This window comes from Heterocephalus glaber, unplaced genomic scaffold (genome assembly GCF_053883595.1).
Source record: "Heterocephalus glaber isolate CG9 unplaced genomic scaffold, H.glaber_assembly_v1.0 deba00001553, whole genome shotgun sequence".
In the NCBI taxonomy this organism is placed as follows: domain Eukaryota; kingdom Metazoa; phylum Chordata; class Mammalia; order Rodentia; family Bathyergidae; genus Heterocephalus; species Heterocephalus glaber.
The window spans coordinates 24,122,236-24,142,173 of NW_028258344.1; the positions used below are offsets into that span (position 1 = coordinate 24,122,236).

General features: G+C 37.4%; 1 protein-coding gene and 1 pseudogene across 1 annotated transcript in view; both read right to left on the reverse strand.

Moving 5' to 3' along the window:
- The window catches only part of Mrps28 (mitochondrial ribosomal protein S28), a 134,598-nt gene that overhangs the window by 104,551 nt on the left and 10,109 nt on the right, over positions 1-19,938 (reverse strand). The window lies entirely within an intron of this gene.
- On the reverse strand, positions 13,090-15,682 carry LOC106009178 (obg-like ATPase 1; annotated as a pseudogene).

Below are 19,938 nucleotides of genomic sequence, written 5' to 3' on the forward strand. Positions count from 1 at the left end.
CTCAGATTTTCTGTTATTCTCTATATTACTTTCACCTTGTGAAGGCTGAAAGTTGGACAGGACTGTTTATGTAGAAACGGGGACAGTAAAAGGATTACAGATAAGAGAACAATACCATTTTCAGCCATTTATTCAGTAAGCATGTATTGAGTGTTAAGCATTCATCATGTACTAATCTCTGTTCTGGGCCTTGATATAAAAAGATGTGAAATGGTAGAGGAACACAGCATTAAACCAACATAATAACAGAGCTTAGGGTTCAAAATGTTGCTGAACTAACTGCTACTCACACTTTGGCTGTGAAGAGTCTTGTGTCCTAGGCTAAGTGGGTTAAACATCTTGTAAGCAGGAGGGAGTCAAAAGAGGTTTCTAATCAATGGGGTGACAGTACTGGTTCTTTGTTCTGAAAAGAAAGCTTGGCAGCAATGTGTAAGATGACCAGAGGGAGAAAAAGAAAAATTGGAAAGAGAGTTGACTTTTCAAGAAGCTCCTCCAATTAGCTAGGAAGAATAGAGATGATGAAGGGCCTATACTAAAGCAGTAGCCACAGGAAAACAAGTGATACAGAGATGTTTACCAGTAGAAATGCAGTGGGGAGGAAAGAGCAATACAACAGAAGTAAGAGAGTAAGTTTAGTTTTGCACACATTAGGTTTATTATATAAACTTTCAGTGAACACTGGCTATCTCATAGTTTAAGAAAACAGTATAGAGACAGGGGTGTAGCTCAGTGGTAGACTGTTTGCCTAACATATACAAACCCCAGCACCACCACCAAAAAAAGTACACACATTTCTATACTATTTACTTAAACTTACAAATATATTCTTATAGTAATATATAGTTATAAATCCCTCAAAAGACATGTATCAAATGCTAACTAAAATGATTTCTGTATAGAACACTTTTCTTCTTCATATAGAAAATCTAGAATTCAAAAACTGTTAAAAATTCTTAATATACATTAAGCACATATACATAACAATCATGTATATAACATTTAATATATAGCTTAAAATCAAAGGTTACTAGTGTTAAAAGAAACATGAAGCATCAACTAGTCCAACTACTTCATTTTACACACGTACCATACTTGCTGTTCAAAGGTACATGTTATACTGAATAGTGATTTTTTTTTTTTGGGGTACCAGAGATCAAACTCGGGTCCTTGCGCTTGCATGGCAGGCGGCAGAACTACTGAGCTAAATACCCAGCCCTGAATAGTGTGATTCTTAAATAAAAGTTGCCACAAGACAGAAACATCTTTTTTTTTTTTTTTTTAGGCTGGCAATCACAGCAATCCTCCTGCTTCAGCCCCCTGAGTGCTGGGATTACAGGCATGCGCCATCATGCCTGGCCCAGCTTCCTCTTTTAATGCAAACAATAACAAAAAAAATAATGAAATAGTATGTACTGCTTAATTCACGCTATTTAGCCAGAAAAAATTTCAGCATGCATCTTCTCTGACAAGTAATTTCAGAAACACTTCTATTAACTGTCCTGCAATAACTTTCATTTCCTCAACACCAACCAATACATGTGGTGCTCCTAACAATGTTCTTTTATTAAAATAAAGGGATTAGTGGTTCAAGAAGGCATACATAGGGCCAGAGATTTAGCTCAGTGGTGCCGCCACCTGCCTCGCAAGTGCAAGGTTCCAAGTTCGATCCTCGGTACCAAAAAAAAAAAAAGAAGACATACATAGTACTTACAGATATTTGCTCCCTCCTGAAATTCCATTAAATGATGGAAATGAACGAAAAAAGTGAAAAAAAATTATAAACTCGAAACACTGAAAGAGAATAGTAAAGAATCCAAAGCATACTTATTACACTTGCTAGTGGGCAGAAAAGGATGTAAAAGACTGGTAATTAATGAGGCAAAGTGAAGGAAATGGTAGCGCAAAAAGAATGCAGAAAGATGAAAGCTTTAAAAAAAAAAAAAAGAGAAAGAAAGCCATCTATCCCGAAGCACTTCATAAAGATGTGGAACTTAATCGTGCTACGGATAATATAAGACTAGAATGAAAAGACAGGATGAAAACAAGAGGAATAATTAAAAACTATAAAGGGAGACTAGCCAATCTCAAGTGCACAATACCTGGTAAGAAGGTACTTATTGCCCTAGCAAAAATAAATACAATCTTTTTTTCTCACCTATAAAAATTTTGAATAAATTGTCCAGAGAACTAAGTTTGGGGTAGTTTGGTATGCAACAACAGATAACAACAGATAAAAGTAGTGAAGTAAAGAACTAAAGCAACAGCTGTGCAGCAGTTAAGTGAGGACTGGCATGGAAGAACTCCTGAAGGAAGTCTGAAGTCTGGCCATACGGTTCACATGTTGTCCCTGCCACTAACCAGCTCTGCAGACGACATAACTTTCTGTGACTCTCTGCTGTTTTCTCCTTTTATAAAATGTGGTTAATAATTCTAGGACCTAGTTTACGGGTTTGCTGTGAGGATTGAATACATACGTGGCCATCTGTAAGGCACTCAAACAGTGCCTAAAGCAAAGCACTTCCCAAAATGTAGATTTAAAAAAAATTAATCAATTCCCTATAGACCTAGTCACCATCAAATTTTATTGACTAACCTCGTATTTTTCAGCCAGGATGATTCTGCTCTCCAGAGGACATGTGGCAATGTCTAGAGATATGTTTGGTAGTTACAATGGGGGTGCTACTGGAATCCACGGCAGACAGGCCAGGAATCCTGCTACACATACCACAACTCACACCACAGCCCCACACAACAAAGAATTATCTGGTCCAAATTATCATTAGTGCCAAGGTCGAAAGTCCCTGGATTAACAGAACCCGGCACTCACAGCAAAGCAATGTAAGTTGTCTGAGGGAGTTCTAAGGTGGGAAAAGATTAAGTCAGTGAGATCATGGGACAGCAGAATGGGTTCCAAGTGGTCCCAGGCTATGAAGGAAGATAGGGTCAGAGAAAAGTTAATGAACTGGTAGTGAAAAGTGTTGTTAAGGAATTAGAGAACATAAGGGTAAAGAAAGAAGTCAGGAGTTTAAGAACTTCAAGGTGAGACAGTTGTTAGTGATAATGATATACAAATAACTGCACATTTGTAAATAGACATGAAGGTCGTAGAATATGATACTGAAAAGTTGTATAACTTCTGGTTTCCAGTCTTGCATATAAGAAGCTAGAAGCTGCCAGTCTTTCCTAACAAGTAAAAAGCTGAACAAACTGAAAAATCAACAACTCTTTTTAAACCTATGTAAAAGTGGGGGTTGCAGGGGAAACTGTTACCCCCAAAGACAAGCCAATACAGAGAGGCGCTGGTCAAACCAGAACCCCCAAGCACTAACCTCTGTGGGAACCAGTGCAGAGGAAGGGGAATGTGAACTATAAAACAAACTGCTGGAGCCTCACGGTGGACAAGCTTGAGAGAAAACTCCAGGGAACACAGTTGTTGGGGCTGTTAGCCTTCTGTTGCTGGGACAAAGTAACAACATACATAACTTAAAGGAGGTAAGATTTACTTTGGCTCATGGTTTCAAAGGTTTCAATCCACAGTCAGCTGGTTCCAAGGCAAAAAGATCATGGTTAAAGGGCATGTCAGAGAAAAGCTGCTCACCTCACAGTGACCAGGAAGAGGGAGACCAAGGGAGAACCAAAGAGAAAGAGGAAAGCGGACAGGTTCTATCTTTCCAAAGCTATGCTTCAGGGACGAACCTGTAAGGCCCTGGGGAACAACACCTCAGTGTGAATGCCTGGGGTTCAACCCCTAGTGGGGGGGGGGGGGGTAGAAAAAATATGTGAAATAATAACAACTGAGAATTTCCCCAAATTAGTATCATACACCAAACCCACAGATCCTAGAACCGCTGAGAACACCAAGCAAGAAAAATGCCTAAACAGAATGCCATATTATTTTCAAACTAGAGAAAAATCAAAGATAAAGAAAAACATTCTGAAAGAAGCTAGAGAGAAAAAACACCTTACCTATAGAGGCATAAAAATAAGAACTGCTATACTTACAGCTTTTCAGAAACCATTAAGGTAGGAAGAGAGGGAAGTGACATATCTAAAATGTTTTTTTAAAAGACTTGCTCGGACAAAAATTGGGAGAATTTGTTGCCATTAGGCCTTGCAAGAAATGTTAAAAGAAATTCTTTGGGAAAAAGAATTGTTTGGAAAGAAGGAAAATTACAAAGCTCAGAAATTCATATCTACATAAAGAAAGAGAAGAAACAGTGCAAGGAAAAGAAAAACTTTTATTTTTCTTAGTTTTTCTAACATGAATTATGTTCAAGATAAACAGTTCATTAATAATAAAGGCGTTAATTCATCAAGAAAACATAACAATCTTAATATGTATACACCTAACAATAGAAAGCCAAAAAAAAAAAAAGACCAAAACAAAACAACCATGTGATCAAACTGCAAGGAAAAAGAGACAAATCCACTACTACATTTGGAGACTTCAATGCCTCTCTGTCAGAAATAGACAGATTCAGCAGTCAGAAAATCTGTAAGAATGTGGTCAAACTCAATACCCTCTTCAATTGTTTGGATATAATGGACATTTAGAGACGATTTCATCCTACAATAGCAGAATACATACTATTCTCATGGAATATTCACCAAGTTAGTCATATTTTAGGCCATAAGATATAACTTAACAAATTTAAAAGTAGAAATCATAATGCCTGCTCTCAGACCACAGTGGAACTATAGGAAGTCCCCACCTTATGAAAATTCGAGTGGAGAACTTTCACAGGTACAGACAGACCTCACATTAGGAGCACATTTAGATATGAACAAATCGCAGAAATAGCTCCTGGGTCTGCCCAACATGGTCACAGTTGTGCTGCTGCTGCTTACTGTACAGTGCTCAGTCAGAGCCCAGGATGTGCGGAAGCAAGAGGAAAACCAGTGGTGATTGGAGGGCACTGCTAGGAAGTGCAAAGCAATATACTTTGTATATTTGTGTCAAGGGTGTATAAGACTCACTTTGTTGGATTTATGAATAAATCCAATTTAACAAACGTTCTCCTAGAACAGAACTCATTTGTAAGTCGGGGAAATAATAACTGGAAGACAGTTCAAAACTCCCAAAACACTTGGAGAGAAAACTATACACTACTAAATATATGGGACAAAGAAGAAGTCTCAAGAGAAATTAAAAATACATCGAACTAAATTAAAATGAAAGCAGAATTTAATCAAAATTTGTGATTTGCAAGCCTGGGGATTTAGTTAGCTCAGTGGTGATGCCACCTGCCTCGCAAACGCAAGGTCCCGAGTTCAATCCCCAGTACCAAAAAAAAAAAAAAAAAATTTGTGGTATGGAGTGAAAGCAGTGCTTACAGAGAAATTTATAGTATTGAGTGTATATATTAGAAAAGAAAAAAGTCTGAAATCAATCACCTAAGCTTTCACCTTGGCAAACTAGAAAAGGAAAGCAAAGTAAATCTAAAGTAAACAGAAGAAAAAAATTAAAATCAGACCAAAAAGCAATGAAACCAAAAAAAGGAAATCAATAGAGAAAATCAACAAAGTCAAAACTGGCTCTGGCTGGGTATGGTGGGGCACACCTGCAATCCCAGCACTTAGCAAGAGGATTGCTGCAAGTTCCCAGCCAGCCTGGACTACAAAGTGAGTTCAAGACCAGCCTGGACTACACAGCAAGACCCTGTCTCAAAAACAAAACAAAACAAAACCTGGTTCTTTAAAAAGATCAATAAATTTCATAAGCCTCCAGCCAGAATAACCAACAAAATGAGAGGACAGAAATGACTAATACAGTATTCCCTTTCATTCATGTGGGACACATTCCAAGACCCCCAGCAAATGCCTGAAATCAGGGACAGTACTACGTATATATTTCTCTATATATACTTATGATAGTTTAATTTAAAAATTAGGCATAGTAAAAGAATAATAATAACATGAAAAGATGGGAAAATTATACCAAATACTATAATAAAATTTATGGGACCATGACCTCGAGATCTCTTTCTCTCTTTCTCTCTCTCTTTCTCTCTCAACATATTATCCTATACTAACTCTTCTTGCTGATGGACTGCGGGTAAGTAAAACCCCACAAAGTAAAACTACACACAAGAGAGGACATCATTACAAATCCCATAGGTATTAAAAGAACAATAAAATAATACTAAGAAGAACTCTATGTTCATAATTTTGTTTGTTTGTTTTGGTACCAGGGATTGAACTCGGGACCTTGCACTTGCAAGGTAGGCACCAGAACCACTGAGCTAAATCCCTGCCCCTATGTTCATAATTTTGAAAACTTGATCACATGGGCCAATTCCTTTGAAGACATAGTCCACAAAACTCACATAAGAAGAAAAGACAATTTAATAGGCCTATATTTGTTAGAGAAATTCAGCCAATAGTTAATATCCTTTCCAAACAGAAAGCACCAGGCCCACTCACTGACAGATTGTACTGAACATCTAGAAATTACGGCAATTGTCTACAATCCCTCAGAAGACAGAAATGGAGGAATTAGTGAATATGTCCTAATTCATCCTATGAGTCCAACATTACGTAGTACCAAAATTGCACAAGGACATTACAATGAAAACCAAAGACCAATATCTTTCACAGACTTACATTCAAAAATCTCGAACAAAATATTAGCAAATCAAACCAAATAATATATAAAAGGAATTATATACCACAACCAAATGGGATTTATGACAGTTTTGATATTTGAAAATCAATTAATGTAACCTATTATATCAATGGGCTGAAGAAAAGCTACACCATGGTCATATCAATAATTGCAGAAAAAAAACATATGACTAAATCTAACACCCATTCATAATCAAAAACTCTCAGTAAACTAGGAACAGAGGGACTCTTTTCACCTTGATAAAGAGTATCTTCAAACACCTTGCAGCTAACATCATACCTGATGAGAAACTTGAAGCTTTCCAACTAAACTCAGGAAGAAGGCAAAGCATGCCTTCTCACATGGGTTTTCAATGTCATACTAGAAGCCCTAGCTAATGCAGTAAGACCAAAACCAAAAACACAACACCACAAAAACTAAAAAGTATACAGATTAGGAAAGAAGGAATAAAATAGTCTTTGCAGATGGCATGATCATTTATTTATGTAGGAAAATTCTTTTAAAAATCACTAACAACAAAAATACTCCTGTGACTAATAAGTGATTACAACAAAGTTGCAGGATATGAGGTTAATATATAAAAAACTCTGTGGCCAAAATAAAGTCATAAATAAAGAGGCTGAAGTCAATGAAGATGGGAAATATGTAGATAGAGTAAAGTTGTGAACTGCTGCTAAATAAAAAATCTAAAAGATTTCTGTTGAGGAACTTTTATTACTAATAGAACAGTATTGTGAAATGGTACTGAGAAGTAAAAATTGAGATAACTCATTTTCTGCTTTAGCCTTGAGACCTACACAGAGTCTCTAACCTCTACTAAGACAAGGCCAAAGGGAAGCAGAAAATCAAAGCTGGGCGAGGTGGCACATGCTTGTAATCCGAGCACTCAGGAGGCTGAGGTAGGAGGATCTGCACAAATTCAAGGCCAGCCTGGACTACACAGTGAGTTCAAGGGCAGCCTGAACTACAAAGCAAGACTCTCTTAAAAATCAAAGTGGGGGGGGGGGGGAGAAATCAAGTAAGCAAGCAGGAAACAGTTGTTGAGAAAGCTAAAGGGCAGAGTATTCATAAAAAGACATCGGAGATTTGGAGCCAAGGAATACAAATCTAGAGAGCAAGACTGGAGGAAAGACAGGCTGGATGAAAGAGGAGTGATCTTCATGATAACCCATAGGACAAAAGAAAAAGACACTGGGGATGGGGATGTAGCACAGGGCAGAGCAGTTGCCTAGCATGCAGGAGGCCCTGGGCTCAAAACCAACTACAGTGGTACCTCAGTTCATGAATTTAATTTGTTCTATGATTTTGGAAAAGATGACTACATTTGTGCTTGTGTGGGAAAGATGACCATGGTTGTGTTTGTCACCTGAGTAGTCTGCAAACAAAAACAAAATTTTGCCAAATGTTGTTTATGAACCAAATTGTTTGCAAACAAAAGTTTTCCTGAACCAAGGCAACAATGTACTACAAAACAAAATACTGGAATTTCTTTCTTTTTTTCACTTCATTCTTAAAAATGGGGGGGGGGTGAAGATGTGCATGCTTTAAAATGTATATATTAAATAGCACTGTAGTACTTATGTGTATTTTTAAAGTAAATATTTCCAGCATGTACCTCAAAATTTATTAGGAGCATGATTGAAAAAGTTTAGGAATCTTTGTTACAAAGGTATAGCACAGTAGCAGAGAAATAATTATGCTAGACCAGGTGGAAATATACTTACAAAAGGAAGCTAGGTTCATATTCTTCCCTTCCCTCCCTTGCTGCCCCCCTCCCTTCTCGCTTGGAGAGAAGAGGTTCAGGACAGATGCTTATAGACATGGAGTGGGAGAGGGGGAAAAGGGACACACACAGACACAACCTGAGGCCAAAGGTGCTCTAAGGTTTTGAAAAGACAGAGGTAGTGTGACAAAAGCTAGGGTATGGAGGTAGACACATGGAGTTTTATTTCCAAGTATTTTAGTTAAGTGGAACACATTCAAAACTAGATCAAATGTCTTCCACTAAGATTTTATATAAGTTAGTACTACATAATTTATTTAATAACACATTTTAAATTTATTATTAAATTTTTATGTTCCTTGCTATACTTTAAGAAAGAAAATGTCTGCTTTGTTCACTACTTTAAAAAACTGCATAAATACATAATCTTGGTTTCTAAAAGATTCTAAAGAAAACAGAACTGGTATATTTACTGACTATTCTAAAAAGAACTTTCTGGAAACCAATTGCTATCTCATCTATGGAACTATCTTACTACCCACATTTCAGTGTTTCACAAACACACCGGTCAAAAAGTCCTTTCAGAGATGTGTTATATATAAAGTGTCTTCAGAGATCTGATATAAAAATGCCACTGCTACTTCTACTTCTTGTTCTTACCCTAAGCAATAAAAAATACAAGAACAACACAAAAAATATCTGGAGAAAAATGTTCAGGACAGGAACTGGTTCATAACTAGACTCTCAAGAAATAGAGTAAGGCTGTGAACATAAGAGATGAGATACCAAAATAGGTTCAGAGGAACAGAACCTTAATCAGGATTATTGGAATTCTGGGGTCATTTGGGATTTGTTCTCTGAAGTGATTCAACTTAAATACATTAGTTGATCCATTTCCAGTGATGAGGAACACTGGCAGTGAGTGGTGTATAATGGCAAAGCTGTTTTTATTTTTTTAATTTTTTTTGGTACCAGGGATCGAACTCAGGTCCTTGTGCTTGCGCAGCAGGCAGCGAAACCACTGAGCTAAATCCCCAGCCCAAAGCTGTTTTTAAATACCAGAAGACATTTATAAGCAAGTGCCAATAGAAGGCAAGGTTTTGTGGTGAGCAAGAGTTTTCAACTCCAGATCAGTGATGTCAAAATACAGAAGTATAAATATACTGGTTATTTGCTGTTAAAAATTCTCAGCTAAAGGTCAGTGTAAGGAATCTGAAAGTTTCTATGACAATCCTAAAAGAAACCCTTATCTCCCTTAGTCACAGGATTAAGATTTCTAAAAACAATAACTCAAAGTCTAATTGTATAGATGGTTGAATGACCATGCATATTGAATTCCCAATTTTTCAGGTTCTCAAATGTCAATTCATTCTAGTAAGTGGAACACCTCCAAAACTAGATCAAATGTCTTGCTTTAAGATCTTATATAAGTGAGTTGGTACCATACAATTTATTTAATTGGAATAGTGTAACTGGGGATAAGTGTAAGAATGGATCATAAGAGTCCTAGATCATGATGAGAGGAGAACAATGTTGCCTGAGATAAAATTAATATGGGCTTGGTAAGCAGTTTCCAGATACAATGCATTAGCTTAGGAGACTGGGAATGGCTTTTAATAGCTTGCTTGATTGGTTGAGTGATATTTGATCCCAAAGATAGACAACACTGAGTGAAAATAGATGACAAGGTCTTGGAAAGGGATTTGCAGATAAACTTCTCTGAGTAGGCATAGAATGAAAACATGTTTGTTTTTCCTTTGCTATAACCAAATACCTGAGCCCATGTACTTTAAAATAAAAGATTTATTTGACTCAAAGTTTTGAAATGTGACAGTCCAAAGAGCATGGTTCCAGCTCTACTGAGGGCCTCCCTGACTGCATCTCACATGCAGATGGCATTCTGATGGGAGTGCATGTGACTCAGGGAGATCACATGGTGAGATAGGAAGCCAGAGAGCAATTCAGGGGTAAGAATCGCTCCTATCCAGCACCTCACTCTCACAGGAACTAAGTGGGATCCCACAGCAACACATAAGTTACTTCCAAGTGCAGCACCCTCAATGATCCACTCATCTTGCATTAGACTCACCCTCTTAAAAGTCCCATCACCTCTCACATCACCACACTGGGGACCAAGTTTCCAACACACAAGATCTTAACGAGCCCACATTCACACCATAACAAGTCGCATGTGAATGACCTCTTCAGCACAGAAGAATCTTGCTATTCCAGTGGATAAAACAAGCAATTCATGGGTGCTGGTCAAGCAAACTCTTTCCCCAGCTACTCCTATTCCTCATAAATGGGTTCAAGAACAAAGAGAAAGTGAGCAAGGTGGCACATACCTATAATCCCAGCTACACAGGAAACTGAAACAGGAGGATCATTAGTTTGAAGTCAGGCTGGCAACTTAGCAAGACCCTGTCTCAAAATAAAAATTGAAAAAGAGCTGGGAATGTAACTCAGAGCTGCTTGAGTTCAATCCCCAGTACTGCCAAAAACAAACAAAGTGGAGTGTCTATGGCAGGAGGAATATGCTCCCATCTTAGTGCTAAGATGGTTATCTCAGCATGCCCTCAGACTACTTGTTCCCTAAAACTTTCACCAAGGTGTCAGGCCCTATATGTCTATGGGATGAATATTACCCATGAACTCATGGATAATACCCATGTTGATAAGGCCACAGGCCCTGCTAAATGACCAGTCTGCCAGGAGGAGAAACCAACACTTAACCCAAAATATGGTGGCATCATGTTTTAGGAGGATCAGCTTGTTACCTGGGGGCAGTCTGATTACACTGAACCATTCTATAGTGAAAAAAAAGGATAACAATATATTATCAGTGGAATAGACACTATGAATATGAGCCTGTCTTACCTCCTCACAATGATTCTACCATAGCCACCATCTCTGAATTTATAGAGTCCCTTATCACTTACAAGGTATTCCACACATTGCCTGTAACCAAAAATTCATTGTATAGGAAATAATATGGGGTAATAGGCTTTTATATAGAAATCACTGGTCTTACCTGTCATGGGCCTGATTGGTGAAATGATCCTTTTTTTTTTTAAATTAAACTTCCTATTTAGAAATCACTGTAGATTCATATGCAGTTGTAAGAAATAATGCTCAGAGATCCACTGCATCCTAACCAGTCCCCCAGTGGTTAACATCTTGTAAGACTGTCACAATTAGGAAATCAGCACTGATACAATCTAAGAATCTTGTTCAGATTTTACATATAATTGTTTTACATATAATTGTTACTATGTGTGTATTTAGTTCTACACAATTTTATCATAAGTACAGGTTTCAGTATCTTGATACAGTTAAGATACAAAATAGTTCCATTGACACAGGTGTTCCATTGACACAGATATCCCTGTGTTATCTTTTTATGATCCCCATCATCCTTAGACCTACCCATCCCATCCCCAACTCTTACCAAATACTTATCTGTTCTCTATATAATTCTGTCATTTCAAGGTCATATAAATGTCTTTCAGAGTCATTCAAATTGCTCTGTATATCAATCATTTGTTACTTTTTAGTGCTAACTAGTATTCTGCGGGAAAGATGTAAAACAGTTTAACCATTCACCAGGTGAAGTATGTGTGGGCTGTTTACAGTTTTTAGAATTACAAATAAAAGCTGTTATGAACATTTGTGTATAGGTTTTCATATGAATTGAGTATTCATGCCTTTAGGATAAATACTCTCTGCCCCAGTAACTCCCAGGTCCCAGTGTTATTTCCTCTGGGAGAACTCAGAGGAAATCTTAGGTAGCTGGTCAACATCAGGCAACTTGCTAAACTGCTGATTTCTGGCCTGACAACTGCCTGTGCCAGGACTGACTCACTGCTTAGCACTTGTCAAGAGTAGAGTCCTCAAAGCTTTAAAAGGCAAGGCAAAACTCAAACTGAATCAAGATGATTTCATTTTATTCACAAATCCCTAGAAATTAGATTCTGTTCAAATGTGCTTAGTTTTTTTAATTTCTTCTATTACTTAATCCCAATAGATTAAAAAAAAACTTAAGGGCTACAATCATATTACAAAAATGAATGTAATTAAAAGAGAAAAAATTGGGCCGGGGATTTAGCTCAGTGGTTCCGCAGCCTGCCTTGCAAGCACAAGGACCCGAGTTCGATCCCCGGTACCAAAAAATAAAAAGAGAAAAAATTAATATAATCTTTAAAAGAAAAAAATAAAACAAAACCTAGACATTTTTTAAAAGGTGGTGGTATTTTGGAGTAAAACAAGAATACAGAAAGAGCTACAAATAGCAAAAGCTAATACTGACTTGGGAAATCATAACAGTCTGACTCAGATCACATCCACCTCCACAAAATAAAATGCGTAGTGTATAAACACCTCTCCTTTTACAAAATGGATACCACTGTTTACAAGAACATCATAGGTCTTGATAAAAACTTACTTTCCCTCAAGAATTCTATCTACTTCAATTCACTCTCTCATTATCCTTATATTAAGGGGTCATTTCCTCTAACCATGCTTTGAAAATGTTAGACTCTACTGGGGAAACTAAACACTTCAGATTTTTATTATCAACTCAGAGATAACTCTCCTAGAATTCTATAAAATAGAATTCTACAAAAATAAGCTGATCTCATGGTCAAAACCAGAAACATTTTTTCAATATTCCTTTATATATTAAGTAACATTTTAAATGGTGTAATTTTTAAAACTGTCAATATAAAACTGGAAGAAAGACAATGGGTTAACTAAAATGATATAATTTTGCTACTATATGAATTTAGTAGATTTAAAACTTAAATAAAAATAAGAAAATTTCCCCTTTACATTGAAACAAATCGTTTAAACAATCTTTTTTTATTTTATTCTGAAAATAGATATCTGATTAAATGTTCTGTCTCCTGGAATACCGCAGTATTTTAAAATATAAAGAACAATAAGAAATACTCATAAAAAAAGTGAAAGTGACATCTAAAAAATATTTGCATGAAATCCATTTAACATATCATTAAGAAAAGGTAAAACTATAAACTGTTTTGTAACATCACTATTCTAAATGAGCTCAAGTACTGAGATGTTCTACTGCGTGCTCCCCCCGACAATCTCTGAAAACCATTTTTTCAATGTGCTGCAAAGTGATATGCCACCCTCTACTGTCAAGAAGTAGTAGTAATATTCATAAAGAAAAAAAAACCCCAAACTTCAAATCTTTGCTCCACTATTGCCACCTTGTGGCTCAGATGAGTTATATGCCATAGAACATAGAACCCACTGTCATTTTTATTAATCTAAGTATTTTATAGGTTCGAATTGACAAAAATGTAAACACGCAGTAATTTTAATTGAAATCAGAATGAGGGATACACTGGTTCTCAATTTCTGTATTTTGTTTTGGTTACCCAATATCACAAAAACCCACCTAGGTCTGGAGATTTAGGTCAGTGGTAGAGATTTGGTTATTAGCACACACCGGGCCCTGGGTTCAATCCCCAGCACCATGAATTAAAAAAAAAAAATTTAAACACTCTTAATAAAGGCCTTTCCTAGTTAAGTAAATTATGTTTTATCCAGAACACGGAATAGAAGCAAAAATTTTAATGAGATATATATTACATATATAAAAGAATAAATAGTTCAAAGTTATACTTAGGCAAAAACAGCTATCTTCAGCAGTAGCAACTAAAATATAACATGTATTTGTTAAGCATGAGGCACTTATACAAATGCTTTAAATAATAAATTATTTAATCTCATAATTATCCTATGATATGAGGTTCCCTTTTATAAAAAAAGAAGAGAAAAAAAAGGAAGAGAAACACAAATATTAATTTCCCAAGGAAAAACCACTAGTAAATGGTGGAAGAAACAGGATTTAAACCAAGACTGTCTGAATCCAGAGCTTGTACTCTTTTTTTTTTAATCTGAGCAATATCTGAAATTTTTTATTTCTTTTTTGGTTGCTGAGGTGTATTAAATTTGAAGATAATGTCTCCATCTTCAACGATATAATTTCTGCCTTGTTGTCTGTATTTTCCAGCCACCTTGACTGCATTCTCAGAAACTTCCTCTTTAAAATCTTCATACTTCATTACTTCAGCCAGAATGAATCCCTTTTCAAAATCTGTGTGAATCTTTCCTGCAGCCTGAGGAGACTTCGCCCCTTTCCTGATGGTCCATGCACGTACTTCATCTGGGCCTGCAGTGCAAAAGTATTCATTCTAGTTGGAGTGCTCCAAACCCAGTCTTCATGATCTTTGGCAAAGCACTGTGTGTCATGTTCGCTTCCAGATACTTCTGTCTCAGCACTCAACTCTTGCAACTTGAGCTGTAAGGCCCCCTAAAAGGAATAACCAAGGTACCTGGGTCATACTTGTCAACCCACTCTTTAATTTTTATCAACCACTTGTTTGTCTTTCTAATATAGTCTTTTTCAGAAAGATTAACCAAGTAGACCATTGGTTTCAAAGTCAAAAATAAGTGCTTATTCAACACTTCAATCTCTTTTTTTAAAAATAACTTTATTATCAAACACTCACACATATAAAAATTAAAACCATTCAAAGAACAACGCAAGGGGAAAAAAACCACAATAATATTCAAAAACAGTAGAACTCAACCAAAACAAAACTGAAAAGCACTTAAACATTTTTCCATATAACTTCAAAATGCATCTCAAGCACCAACAACACACCAGAGGATGTGATTTGTTTCAGAAAGATCCCCAAAACCAACACTGAACAAATAGTGGTCTGGAAAAAAACTCCAGTTAGCTAGCAGACTCCACATAAGCCAAGCTTCTCCCTATCAATCTCTTTTATTATTCCAATCATGACAGAAGTGAACAGGTTTCTTTTGATCTATAACCCAGGATTTGACTTTGAACATTATGTCACATTCAGGTTTTAGTTTTTTATCTTCTCCTCTCACAGCCACCTTTTCTAGTTTATCTACAATGGCCCCAATCATTTCCTCATCTTTAAGTTGAAGCTCTTCATGAATTATTTCTCTATCTTGAATGGGATCTACACTTTCCTCAACATAGGTGATATTATCATCTTCAAGAGCATGTGTTAGATGAAAGAGCCAATCACAGGCACTAATATGAGATAAAAAGGCATTTCCCAACCCCTGCTCATTGTGAGCTCCTTTCACAAGGCCAGCAATATCCACTACATTTAGAAAGGCAGGAATTTTGCTTGCTGGTCTATGATACTGGCAAAGAAAGTCAAGGATAATATAATTCAAAGCAGTACAGTATGAATCAATTTGTTTGTGAAACTACACATATATATGTGTGTGTATGTATACATACATATAATCAGCTTATATTTATATGGATATATATATATATATATATATATATATATATATATATATGAAACTGAGGAGGTATGCATACCTGGGCATGGTGGTACACGCATTAATCTCAGCATCTGAGAGGCTGAGGCAGAAAGATCTCAAGTTAGAAGAGGGCATGGGCTACATAGAAGTTTGAGGCCAGTCTAAATTACATAGCAAGACCCTGTCTCAAAAATCAAAGCAAAACACCACTCCCCATGCAGAGGAGACTTCCAGGCCACCATACCACCGCACCCAGAACAGAGGAGGCTTCCAGGTCGTATTAGCACTGCTCTCTGTGCAGAGGAGGAGGCTTCCGGGCCGCCATACCACCACTTCCAGTGCAGTGAGGCTTCCAGGCCACTGTACCACCAATCCCAGTGCAGAGGAGGCTTCTGGGCCACCATACCATTCTGAGCGCAGAGGAGGCTTCCCGGCGGCCGTACCAATGCTCCCAGGGCAGGGGAAGCTTCCCAGCCGCCATATCACCGCTCCCAGTGCAGCGAGGCATCTGGGCCACCATACCATCACTCCCAGCGCAGAGGAGGCTTCTAGGGCGCCTTACCACTGCTCCCAGTGCACAGGAGGTAAGCCAACGTGCACCAGCAGCACACACACCCCCCAACACCCTCCCACCACCACCCTGTCGAAATGAGAAGACACATGAACAAGTCTCAAAACCAAACTTGAAGATCACCTACAGAAATCCCAAAGAGAAATGATATGGAACACTCTGATGCTCAACCAGCTGAACTCCCTGAATTGGCAACAAAGAAGATCAAGAAAAAAATGAAATCAGAAGTAATTTCGCACATAACAACAGAGATTATGCCCATAGTGCAAGACATGATTAATAAATCTAGAGAGGACACAGATAAAAAAAGAGAGGAGCTGAGGAACATGATGGAATCCTAACATAGGAAACAAATGGAATCCATAAAACAGATGCAAATAGATTTCCAGGAGATTAAAAACTCCATTGAAAGTCTATGCAGCAGAATGTGCCAATGTGAGGACAGAATTTCAGATACAGAAGATAAGACTGCAATTAGTGACCAGGAAAACAAAAACTGCTTTAAAATTTTAAGGGACCACAAGAAATCAATCTAGCAGCTGCTAGACAATGCAAAGAAGAATAACATAAGACTGATTGGAGTCAATGAAGAAACAAGAGAGTGCAGACGACATAAAAAAGCCGTTCACAGAAGTGATGGCAAAAAACTTCTCAAGCGGGGAGAAAAGAACTTGACATCCAGATAAGTGAGGCATATAGGACTCCAACTAGACTTGATCAAAAAAAAAAATCAACACATGGGCATATAACTGTTAAGAGTCCAGAAACCCAACAGAAGAAAAAACTTCTACAAGCAGTTAGAGAAAATAAACAAATAATATACAAAGGAAAGCCCATCAGAATCACAACAGACTTCTCAATGAAAACCGTGAAGGCAGGAAGATCTTGGAGTGACATATTCCAAGCCCTAAAGGAAAACAGCCTCCAATCCAGATTGATGTGCCCTGCAAAACTATCTTTTAAAATTGATGGAGAAATAAAACACTTTCATGACAAAGAGCACCTTAGGAACTTCATAAACACCAAACCAGCACTCCAAAATATTTGAGACAATATCCTAAGAAAACACAACGAGGATCACAACTCCCAGAAGCACAGCAGAATGAATCCGTCAGATGCGACAAGAAATTAAATGCAAAGGGGGAGAATCCAACAAAAAGAAAAAGTTATGACAATAATAACTCAATACATATCAGTTATAACCATCAATGTTAATGGTCTCAATTCACCAATCAAAAGAAATAGACTGGCAGAATGGGTCAAGAAGCAAGATCCAACCATATGCTGCATACAAGAAACACACTTAATTCAAAAAGAAACTCATAGACTGAAAGTGAAAGGGTGGAAAACAATAATCCATGTGACAGGAACCTGAAAAAAAGCAGGAGTAGCTACCCTCTTTGCAGATCAAGTGGATTTCAAACCCACACTGATTAAGAGAGACAAAGAAGGACACTACATCCTTGCAAAGGGAACAATCCAACAGGAAGAGATGACAATCATAAATACCTATGCACCAAACACTAGTGCACCCAACTATATAAAACAAACGCTAATGGACATGAAAAGTCATATATGCACTAATACAATAATACTTGGGGATCTCAATACCCCACTGTCACAAATAGATGGATCAACTAGACAAAAAGTAAGTAATGAAATACTAGAAGTCAACTGAACTCTTGAACAAATGAACTTAACAGATGTTTATAGAGTGTGCCAACCCACAAAATCAGAATAAACACTCTTTTCAGTTGCACACAGGTCATTCTCCAAAAGAGACCACATACTTGCTCATAGAACCCATTCAAGTAAGTGCAAAGGAAGTGAAGTTATCCCCTGTATTGGCACAGGCCATGGTCACAATCTTGCTGCTTGACACAGCACCAGTGAAACCGAGACTATGGCTGAAACCATGACTCCATCCTTTTCTTTTGCTTTCCGCGGTAGTGATTACCTCGGTGCTGTACTCCCCGGGAAATCACTGAAAGGATAAAAGTCATTACTTCAGAAATGGTTACTAGGCCGGGATTACAGGGAGAAATTGTAAATCCATTTACAGAAAAGCCCCTCACTCATACCTCCATGAGTAGTGGGGACGTGACATCCATATGCCCTGAGTATACAAAGGGAAATTGGGACATCAACAAATTCATGACCCAGGCGCCCCACTGTCTGGCACCTGGTCACCCTTGGCCAACACCCGCAGGGCGCATAACAATGAGATCTCACAAAACTTGGCCTAATGAAGTAGCCTGACCTTTTTAAAATGCTTCCTGTTCCTCAAATGCAAATCTGATAAATTAGCAAGAGTTCATGTAGTATTTAGAACTGGGTGGTCTAAAAAATAAGTTTCTTAAGATGATACCAGCTTTTAACTCTGTATGAAAACACACTGTGTATGGACCCATGTGCTTACTAAAGCCTTGTGTAATCAAAACATATGTAAGTAAAGTGATTTCGGTATAACTCAGACAGGTAAGCTGAGCTGCTGACCCGCCACTCAGTGTCTGTCTCATTCTCTCGTCACCGACTCCACACCTCCTCTCAGGACTTGAACCCGCTGGAGCTGGACTCCAGCACTGTATATTATCAGACCACAGTGCGATGAAATTGGAGATCAATAGCAAAAGAAACTGCAAAAATTTCATAAACACATGGAAATTGAACAACACACTTCTGAATAACCAATGGGTCACAGAGGAAATTAAAGAAGAAATCAGACAGTTCCTTCAATTAAATGACAATGACAACACAACATATCAGAACCCATGGGACACAATGAAAGCAGTCTTACAAGAAAAATTTGTAGCAGTGAATATTCATATTAGGAAAACAGAGAGAGCCCAATTAAACTACCTGATGCTGAATCTCAAGATTCTAGGAAAATGAAGAGCAGGACAAAGCCAAAGCTCACACAAGGGAGGAAATTATAAAGATCAGAGCAGAAATCAATGCAATGGAGACTAAGAGAACGATACAAAAAAAATAAATGAAGCCAAGAGTTGGTTCTTTGAATGAATAAACAAAATTTGACAAATCCTTAGCCAACCTTATCAGAAAAAGGAAAAAAAAGGTCCAAATCCATGCAATTAAGAATGAAAAGGGTGAAATGAAAACAGACCCAGCAGAAATCCAGAGGATCAGCAATACCTACTTCCAGAACCTATATACCAATAAGATGGAAAACACAGAAGAAATGGACAGATTCCTAGATACATATGAATTACCAAAGTTGAACAAAGAAGATCTAAAAATTCTAAGCAACTCAATATCAATCAATGAAATTGAAAATGTAATTAAAACCTTACCAACTAAGAAAAGCCCAGGCCCTGATGGCTTCACTGCTGAATTCTACAAGACATTTAGAGAGGAAATACTGCCACTACTGTTTAAACTCTTCAATGAAATTGAAAGGGAAGCAATACTCCCAAATTCATTCCTGGAAGCAAGCATCACACCTTGATCCCCAAAGCAGAGAAAGATCCAACTGAAAAAGAGAACTATAGGCCAATCTCACTAATGAACATAGATGCAAAAATCCTTACTAAGATACTGGCAAATAGAATGCAGAAGATCATCAAGAAGATCATACACCCTGATCAAGTGGGATTCATCCCAGGGATGCAGGGATGGTTCAACATAGGCAAATCAATCAACGTAATACACTATATCAAT